General features: G+C 47.5%; 1 pseudogene; it reads right to left on the bottom strand.

The window, feature by feature from the left end:
- Positions 1 to 814: 814 nt before the first annotated feature.
- Positions 815 to 6132, bottom strand: LOC124687219 (annotated as a pseudogene).
- Between the last annotated feature and the right edge of the window lie 2664 nt (positions 6133 to 8796).

The following is an 8796-nucleotide window of genomic DNA, read 5'->3' as shown; positions in this document are numbered from 1 at the left end:
GGGTCAGTATATCTTTCGATCGTGCGGTCCATTCATCTTAATAAAAGGAAGGGTTCGAATAGCATCTACTAATATTACCGAAAACTTTGTGAAAATACTTCTACGAGAAGGGGAGTGGTGTTTCGGAACATGGGAGCATATGCTCCCTTTATTTTGAAATGCATTTTACATATATTTTGAATTTCAAAAAAATTGAAACCAAAAATTCGCATGTAAATCTTCTCGTGCTACACGCTTACAAAGTTATTTCATAAAAATTCGGCTTATCATGTGAGGTGTGTAAAAAAGACAAGACTCAATGCTAAAAATAATGCTTTTCACAAGATAAATTTTCTCATTTTTATATAAACCATAAAAATATTGATTTTTTCGTGAAACTTGACAAACGAACATAGATGTACATGTAAAATTTTTTGTTTAAATTTTTTGACATTTCAAAATATGATTTTTGGTAGAGGATGCATACGCACCCGGGAGCCGAATTAAATTTCCGTACCAGAAGGTTTTATTGAAAACGTTCGAAAACCATAGGGAAAGTAACAAATCTTTCTTGGCACGTGCCCCTGCTCCTGGGTCGAGACGTAGCCAAGCACCCCGTGAAATACTGCAACTCATGTAGCTTTTTCTTTTCTTTTTTGAGAATGCAACACTATGTAGCTAGCTGTACGGGCGCACGCACGGCTGCCTGGTGATGCAAGTCAAATCACGTATGAACTAAGACATGTAATTTGCTACGAGATGAGCAAAATCCAGGGATTTAGTGACAGGCACGGCAAAATGCACCAACCAAGATACACACGGACAGGGAAAGGACTTAAAAAGTGCACTGCTATAACAACAGATATACACAAACGTGATGCGTGCCTGAGGTCACACTAAGACCCTAGGCAGACACATACATTCTGCTGTTCTTCCATCACCAAACGAGCTACTACAGACATTTCTCCTACTGGCATGTTCCATCCAACAGGCGACAACGAAATCGCAAGGCAGCCCAAAACGGAACACGGGCCACCTCCATCACCCATAGCATCGCCGCACGGACCACAAAATGCACCGCTAGCAACGGTAACTACCACAATGCTAGCAGACTAGACGGAACTATCAACCTTCCGGCAACCGGACATCACCATCACTGAAGGCTGACTCTAGATCCTTCACTCATCCGGAACCATTTCCATGTTCTGCTCTTCGTACCTCACTGCGACCAGGAACTGTATGCACACCTGCACAACAACCAGGAAACAGCATCGTGAGTGTGTAACCAGGATTCCAGGCTGATCGCCAAACGGATCAGCAGAGACGTCAAGTAGCCAGTACACCTAGTTCGGTACGAACGATCTACCTGCTTTGGGTCGTATACAGCATACTCATTGTACTCGAGCGGGCCATCCTTGTTCCCCGAAGGCACCAGCTTGCCGCACGGCACCTTAACGTCATCCCTCCAGGTGAAGTGCTCCGACTCGTCTGTGGCCTTCCTCCCTACCCCCTTCACGCCAGGCTTCTTCTCTTCCAGAGATTTCACATCCTTCGTTTCCAAAACAGAAAGGCGGCATCAGCATCAAATAAGCAGCAACATGTGTTAGATACACGAGTATATGGTATAGACTTGAGTAAGTACCTTTTCCCCTGGTATGCCTGTAAATTCCTCGATCTCTTCCCCCAGAGAAGCCACTGCCAAGACCAGGTATCCTTCTGGACGGTCGACTGCCGTGAAGCCATAACGAGCAGCTTCCGCTGCCGCATCCGAACAGACTATAGCTTTACCAAACTACATCAACGGCATACAAGTTTTCAGCACAAATGCACAATGCTCAGTGTATCAGCCAGGGGGAATCAATCAGGTAAAGTAACCAAAATATTACCATGTATCCAGGGACAGGTAGATGGCAAACAGCAGGGAGGAAACCTTTATGCAGATGCCTAAGCAAGTTTGAGCTTCTAGTTCCTGCGGAAGATAAGAGACTACTGCCAGTTAAACAGAGGTGGCAATATCAACAATACGTTAATTGTATTGTGCACTGACTGTCTGGAGGACTGAGTACAGATACATACCACACCAAAGAAGAACTTTGTTTGGTAATTTCTTCATTTCACTATAGGAAGGAAATGCACTAGACTCAACAGCATATATACGATCAACAGACACACCATAAACCTGCAACAGGTCGGAACTTGAGGCAGACCCATGGGTAATGAAAATTAAAAGCACAGTAACATGTCACCCTACCACATCATCAACCTTCACAGGTTCATATGTTTTCTGGAGATACTTGACAATCATCTTGTAATCCTCTGAATCTTCAGGAACACAGTTGATTGAACAACCGAGTTTCTTGTAGCATTCAGACAGTGGATCATCTAAGGTTGAGCCAGAAATATCTCCTATAAGATGAGAAGCAACATTTATATCACGTATCGTCTCGAAGCCAGATGCCACCTGCTTGTCACAAGTTGCAAGAAGATCACAAGTAGGTCATCCAAAAGAAGATTATGTCAGATAAAAGTTAACGACCATACATTGTCAGCAATCTGTTCAAATCCCCTCATTGTATACGGACGAGTTGTGGGGAACAGGGTGAACCACTTGTTGCTTATTTCTATCCAGAATGCATCAGCAGCAGGGGGAGATTCCGGTGCCGGCTCCGCATCTCGGATCCACTGAAGTAGCACTTCCTCTCCTGCCAAATTCGATTAGTCTGAGATAGACTGCCAAGTATGGTAAAAAGAAGTATTCGAAGAGCAAACAAACCTCTCCTCAAATGGACATCTGTAAGCATCCCGATTGGAAGATCAGGCAGATCCTGAGCCATCTCTGTCAGTGCATACCTGTGACACAAGGTATCAGTTCTGATGATCTCCCAGCTAACAGAAGGCGCCTAAATGTTACGTGACTGAACGACTACATCCATTTCAATGATTTCCCAAGAATCACAGTCATGCGTTTTTTTCAGTTATTTTACCAAAGACCACAATGCAGATAATTTTCCCATCAGAAATCTTAAACAGCACTTTCAACTAGCAATGCAGAAGTAAAATTAGCTGATACCTGTATATTTCTTGGCTGCACAACTGCTTTATAAGAAAAGAGACGGCAGGGTCCAACTTGCAGTGTGCTGCTGCAGATCCCAATTGACGAAGTGCTGCACCTCCATGACGCACGTCAAATCCTATATCCTGCCAAGAGAAAATAAATATTTACAATAGCGTCCAGGGTTCTTCTAGAAAGGATGAAATAAAAAAGAAGCTGGAAAGTACCATGTCCAAAGGGTACATCTTCATACTTTTCTTCGCAAACTTCTTTTCTCTCTCCCATGGCTCAAACTCATTTCCAGTCTCCTCCTCAAATAGACGAACAAATTCCTTAACTGCATCATTGACGCGGCTACCAAAATCTTCAACACGTTCCTCTGCCATCTGGTCATGGCCAATTGGACCCTTCTTGTAGTAAAGGTGTAAGTGTTTTTCAGGTACCATGATCAGCTGCAGAATGCAAAAGCTGCATAGAAACGGTTTGTAAGCACTTGACTCGTCCCCGAGCATCAATAGATATGATAACACAAAAACATACTGGTTCATCTCGGATCCCAGATCGCACACCGAAAAGGCACAATTGTAGATGACGCCATCTTTCTCAAAGATACACCCACCATCTTTGTCCAGTTTAGAGTCCTTATGCACTGATCTTTTGCCAGCAAGTTTCAGCTGCTCAATTCAAGAGAAGTCGTTGAGAACCAAAAAGAAACTGCGATCATGAAAAAAGCTCATGGCGAAGGCAATAACCTCTGCTGCCAAAGTCTCAATGGCCTCCTCGCTTGGATCAAGCTTGTTAAGTGGCAGTCCTTTGCCTTCTGGGACAACATCAGATACAATATCATAAGCATCCAAAGGCTGAGCTTCCTTCTTCTGGATGCTATCAACTATCCAGTTCTCACTAACAATAGGGGTACCACGCTCCCTGTGCATGCACGGTTCAATTCTCATATGGATACATCATCATAAAGCACATATAGGAAGACAAGACAGTGGGAAGTAAGGGATTACAGTGCTTCAGCAAATCCTCCTGAGCCACCTCTATCTCTTTCGGCTGCAGAAGCGACTACGCATGTGACACCTGCGGAGGCAACAGTACCAGCATTAGGAGTGGCTTACCCTGCACTACCATATGTGTACATGATATAACAAACAAGATTATACTACGTGATACCCACCAAGCACAGAATTATTCACTTTTCCTCCATGCTTCAGAATCTGCTCCTTGAAGTAAGCCTGCAGTTTTTTAACCAACATATTCAGATCATGCAACACTTTTAGCCTAATATAGAAGCGAGCAACGTTCAAACACAATACGTGGGAGCGTGACATCCGCCCAGACAACGCAATCATCATTCCCGAGAAGATATGGGCATTCTCATCCATATCACGTTTTGGGTACCCCTTCCCTTCCTGTTGCTTCAGCCACTGCAAGGAAACAAATGAAATGCAAATTACATACCCCTCGTGAAGCTAGATGCAGCACTATTAAATACTCAAAAAGTGATAGCATACCTTGTTTACGAAATCATTGCTAATGTTATCCGGGACCTTTATAGAACCACTTTTCCTTGGAGGTTTATTGGTGCTGAAAATGCAGCTTGCCCACTCACTGTATTTCCCTTTGCACTTGTATTTCCACCCTTTACACTCAAGCTGACCACTACATATTGGGCACTTCTCCAAAGGTCCATAAAATATCATATCCTCACTGAGGCCACAACGAGTTCGTCAGAAATTAGAAGAAAAATTAGTATATGACGAAGTAGTTGCGATTTTAGTATTAAAAGCTGTCATTCAGAATCTCAAATAGAAGATACCAGCTTGGAACAACGGCATCTTCTGATCCAGAAGCATCTTGCTCATTAGCTTCAAGGATCTTGCGCATGTCCTCAACAGAGAGGTGTTCCCTTATGGCCTTGCAGAAGTCTGTGAACTCTTTCGTGGCATTTTCCTTCCCATTTAGCTCAGATTCCTCACCTTTGAGCTTCTTGTTTTTTGCCGGAACCTCTGGCTCATCTGACTTGTTCTTGGAGGGCCCCTGCTGCCCCCTTCCTGCTCTTTGTTTTCTGCCTTCTGCCTTTTGGGGGCAGCCTTCCCTTCTTCAGTCGCATGCGTTCGTGATCTTGTCTCGTGTACCTCCAAGGACAAAGACATTTCACAATTTGGTGAGCGGCATTAAGAATCCATCCGAAAACAATCAGAACTAAGCAATAGCAGAAGCCAGAATGTATTCAACAGCCAGATAAGCGACCCATCTTAGGGATGATCCTACATGGAGCAACAAAAAAAAAGTAGCAACTTGATGCATGATGCATATATCAGAAAGGAAATAATTAATTGTTTCATCTCTCGAATAAAATATACAAAAATTGGTTCCAATAAAGGACACCAGTACATACAGTTTATACATATAAAATGACCAGATACTGTCATGACATTTACATCATTATAAATATACACGTCAGTTGCAAATAATGCTACTTTTTCACGGATAAAACTGAGAAATACGTCAGACCACACCACAGTCGCAATAGGTGAAACAAGAGACCATCAAGGCATCAAGATTCAAAAAACGATGGTAAACAGCTGAAATCTATCACTATGAAGATATTTCAGAATCAGAGCCAACGGCAAGTTAACTACAAAAAGACTGACAAAACTCTAGATAGTAGTCAACAATAGGCAAACCATTCTTGGTGACATCAACCAAATTAAGCAAGACGTATCATCGTACTAGCTAAGCTCACTACTCCTAACTAAGTACTTCTTGCAACAAAACGGCAAGAACTTATCCGTGTACTGCATTGATAACTTCCCAAACACGAACAACTAAGGATGAACGAAAAAAGATGCGACGAAATTACTGTCTTAGCAACATCAATAAGTAACATGATGACAATGTCAATCGCAGATTACAGATATGGACCGGATAACAGGATGAGCTGAGGCAGGAGAGCAAGTACCATGGTGGCCGGATTACGAGGAGATGGAAGCAGCAAGAAGCATTAGGGTCCCGATCCATCCTTATCCCGGGACCTAAATAGGCGCCGAGGCGACCGCGGTAGAAGTGGGGAGTTTGGGTGTCACCGCCGCTGGGCTCCAGGTGTGCCCTCGCCTGCCTGCCCCCGCGACACGTCGCCTGCCGCCCGCTCTCATGCAGATGCTAGGTGCGTCGCGACTGGCGCTCTTCGGGGAGCGCACCAAGCAGGGGGAGAGATGTGGGGGAAAGGCGCTCCGAGCTGTTGGATGCGCTGGGATGAAACCGCCGGCTGTATCATCCACTCTCCAATTTTTCTAGATTGATCTTGTTTTCTTTTTTTTTAGAATTTGGTGGGTGAGCTGCTCGATATATTGATAGAGGAAGATTGGCTCAATTAATAAGAAAAACCGGGCCCAAAAACCGCACAAAATGATCCAGTTTATAAAGGAAACCGAGTCGAAAATCTGAAAAGTGGAACAAGACTAACACACACCCTAACACGTCACAATGTCGATGCCTCCACAGGCGGCGCCTTCAAGAAGGTAGCGGCATAGTTGACGCCGTCGCCCGCTCCGAAGGAGCTTGGGTTTTCACCCGGAGACCACACGACACACACAACGGCAGGAGATTCCGCACACGATGACGCCTACAAGAAGGGGAACTACACCAAAAAGGCACCGCCGCCATCGGCACCGGCCAGGCACAGTGCAGAACTTTCGTCCGGCATCCTCTCCACCGTCGAGCCAACTAAGAGGGCATGAAGCTTGTCACCACCCAACGAGCCCGCGCGCGCTAGCGCCAGCGATGCACAAGGCAGTCACCGGGAAGCCGAGCAGCGCCACGCCAGGCTAACCGCGTCCACCACAAGCCAGACCAAAGCCGCGCCATGGTTGCACGGGGCTAGAAGCAGGACGGACGTCGAGCTGCGGAGAGCAGTCGAAGGCCGAAGCCGCCTCGCAGACCCGCCGGCAGGGCCGACGCGCAGGGGCACCAACGCGAGGAGTGGCCGGAGATGCGCTACGGCAGGGACGACGGCAAACCGCGCCAAGGCTAGGGCGACGCGGGCAGGAACGCCTCCACCAGGGCACGCGGCAGCGAAGAACCGCGGGAGGCCCCGGGGAAGAAGGCAGGACAGGGCGCGCACCGGGAGAGCCGGGGAGAGGCGCACAGGCCTCGGCCCTCCAGGCCCAGATCGAGCCCAGACGGGCCCAGATCGGGCCCTTCCTAGCCAGACCGCGCCATGGCCGGGCGTCGTTGGACGGCGAGCAGCACGAGGCTGCAGTGAGGCCGAGAGGCACGACGCCACGGCGAGGGGCGCAGGAGGGGCGGAGGACGGCGACGACCTCCGGGGTCCGGTATGGCGTCTTCCCTCCGAGACAGTCGTGCGAGATCCCGAGAGGCATAGAGCCTCGCCGCCCCCTTCATCGGCGGCGGACGGCTTAGCCGCCGACGGCCTCGGGAGACGACGAGGGAGCGGGCAAGAGGCTAGGTGGCGGCGGCGGGGGGCTAGGGTTTGGCTCCCCTGTCGCCTGGAGGAGGCGACCGAGGGGAGCGGGATGCGTTATTGATCTTGTTCTCAAAGCTGGAAAAGGGAAAACTGCATGGCCCGTTTGTTACATGGGCCGATTTCTTTCACCTCAGTGGGAAGAAAGCATTTACGTGTTTGAGACGGGCTACGGGTCATGACCACCAAAACCATTTTGTTTGGTCGCCTAGGCCGCTCATTTCTGCACAGGCCGCTTATTTCTACATCGGATAGGAAAACGAGCCTCTATTATCTGGTCCCTCGCATACTTCTTCTAACCTCACCTATATGGCAACATGGTGATTTTACCACACCCATCACAAGCATGGGCACGTCAAAAGCAAGCAACCACCATGGCACCGCCGGTCATGCCAGTCACAAGCATCACCACGTCGCCGAGCACAAAGACGAAGATCACCATGGCATCGCCGGTCACAAGCATGGTCAGGTCGCCGACCACGAAGACGAAGACCACCACGACACCGTCGTTCACACCGGTCACAAGCATCACTACGTCACCGACCACGACGACGAAGACCACTATGACACCACCGGTCACACCGGTCACAAGCATCGCGGCGTCGCCGACCACGAAGACGAACGCCACCATGACACCGCCGTTCACGCCTGTCACAAGCATCACCATGTCATTGACCACGAAGACGAACACCACCATGACACTACTGGTCACGCCCGTCACAAGCATCACCACATCGCCGACCACGAAGACGAACACCACCATGACACTGTTGTTCACGCCCATCAGAAGTATCACCATATCATCGACCACGAAGAAGAACACCACCATGCATGACACCGTCGGTCATGCCGATCACAAGCATCACGACGTCGCCGACCACGAAGACGAACATCACCAGGCCACCACCACCATGGATTATCACCTCTCACTTAACACTTATCATCACCATATCGCCGTCCATGAAGATGGCAAGCGAGAAGTTGAGCAAAAATATCAGAAACTCAATTCGGCACATGGGAGCATATGCCCTTGCCACCGGAAAAACATTTTGAAATGTAAAAAATTCGAACAAAAATTTCCGCGCGTATCGACATTCTACGCACGTACATCAAGTTTTGCAAAAAACCAACATTTTGTATGACTTGTTTGAAAAAGAAAAAATCCTTTTTTGCACCAAAACTTGTCTTTTTTACACACGACAGTAAAATGTTGGTTTTCCGTAGAACCACTTTGTGAACGTGTAGAACTTCGCGATGTACCTATTAAATTTTATGT

The sequence above is a fragment of the Lolium rigidum genome, chromosome 2 (genome assembly GCF_022539505.1).
Source record: "Lolium rigidum isolate FL_2022 chromosome 2, APGP_CSIRO_Lrig_0.1, whole genome shotgun sequence".
NCBI classification, from domain to species: Eukaryota; Viridiplantae; Streptophyta; class Magnoliopsida; order Poales; family Poaceae; genus Lolium; species Lolium rigidum.
Note: the sequence above shows the minus strand (reverse complement) of the source record. Positions and strands in the feature narration are given on the sequence as shown.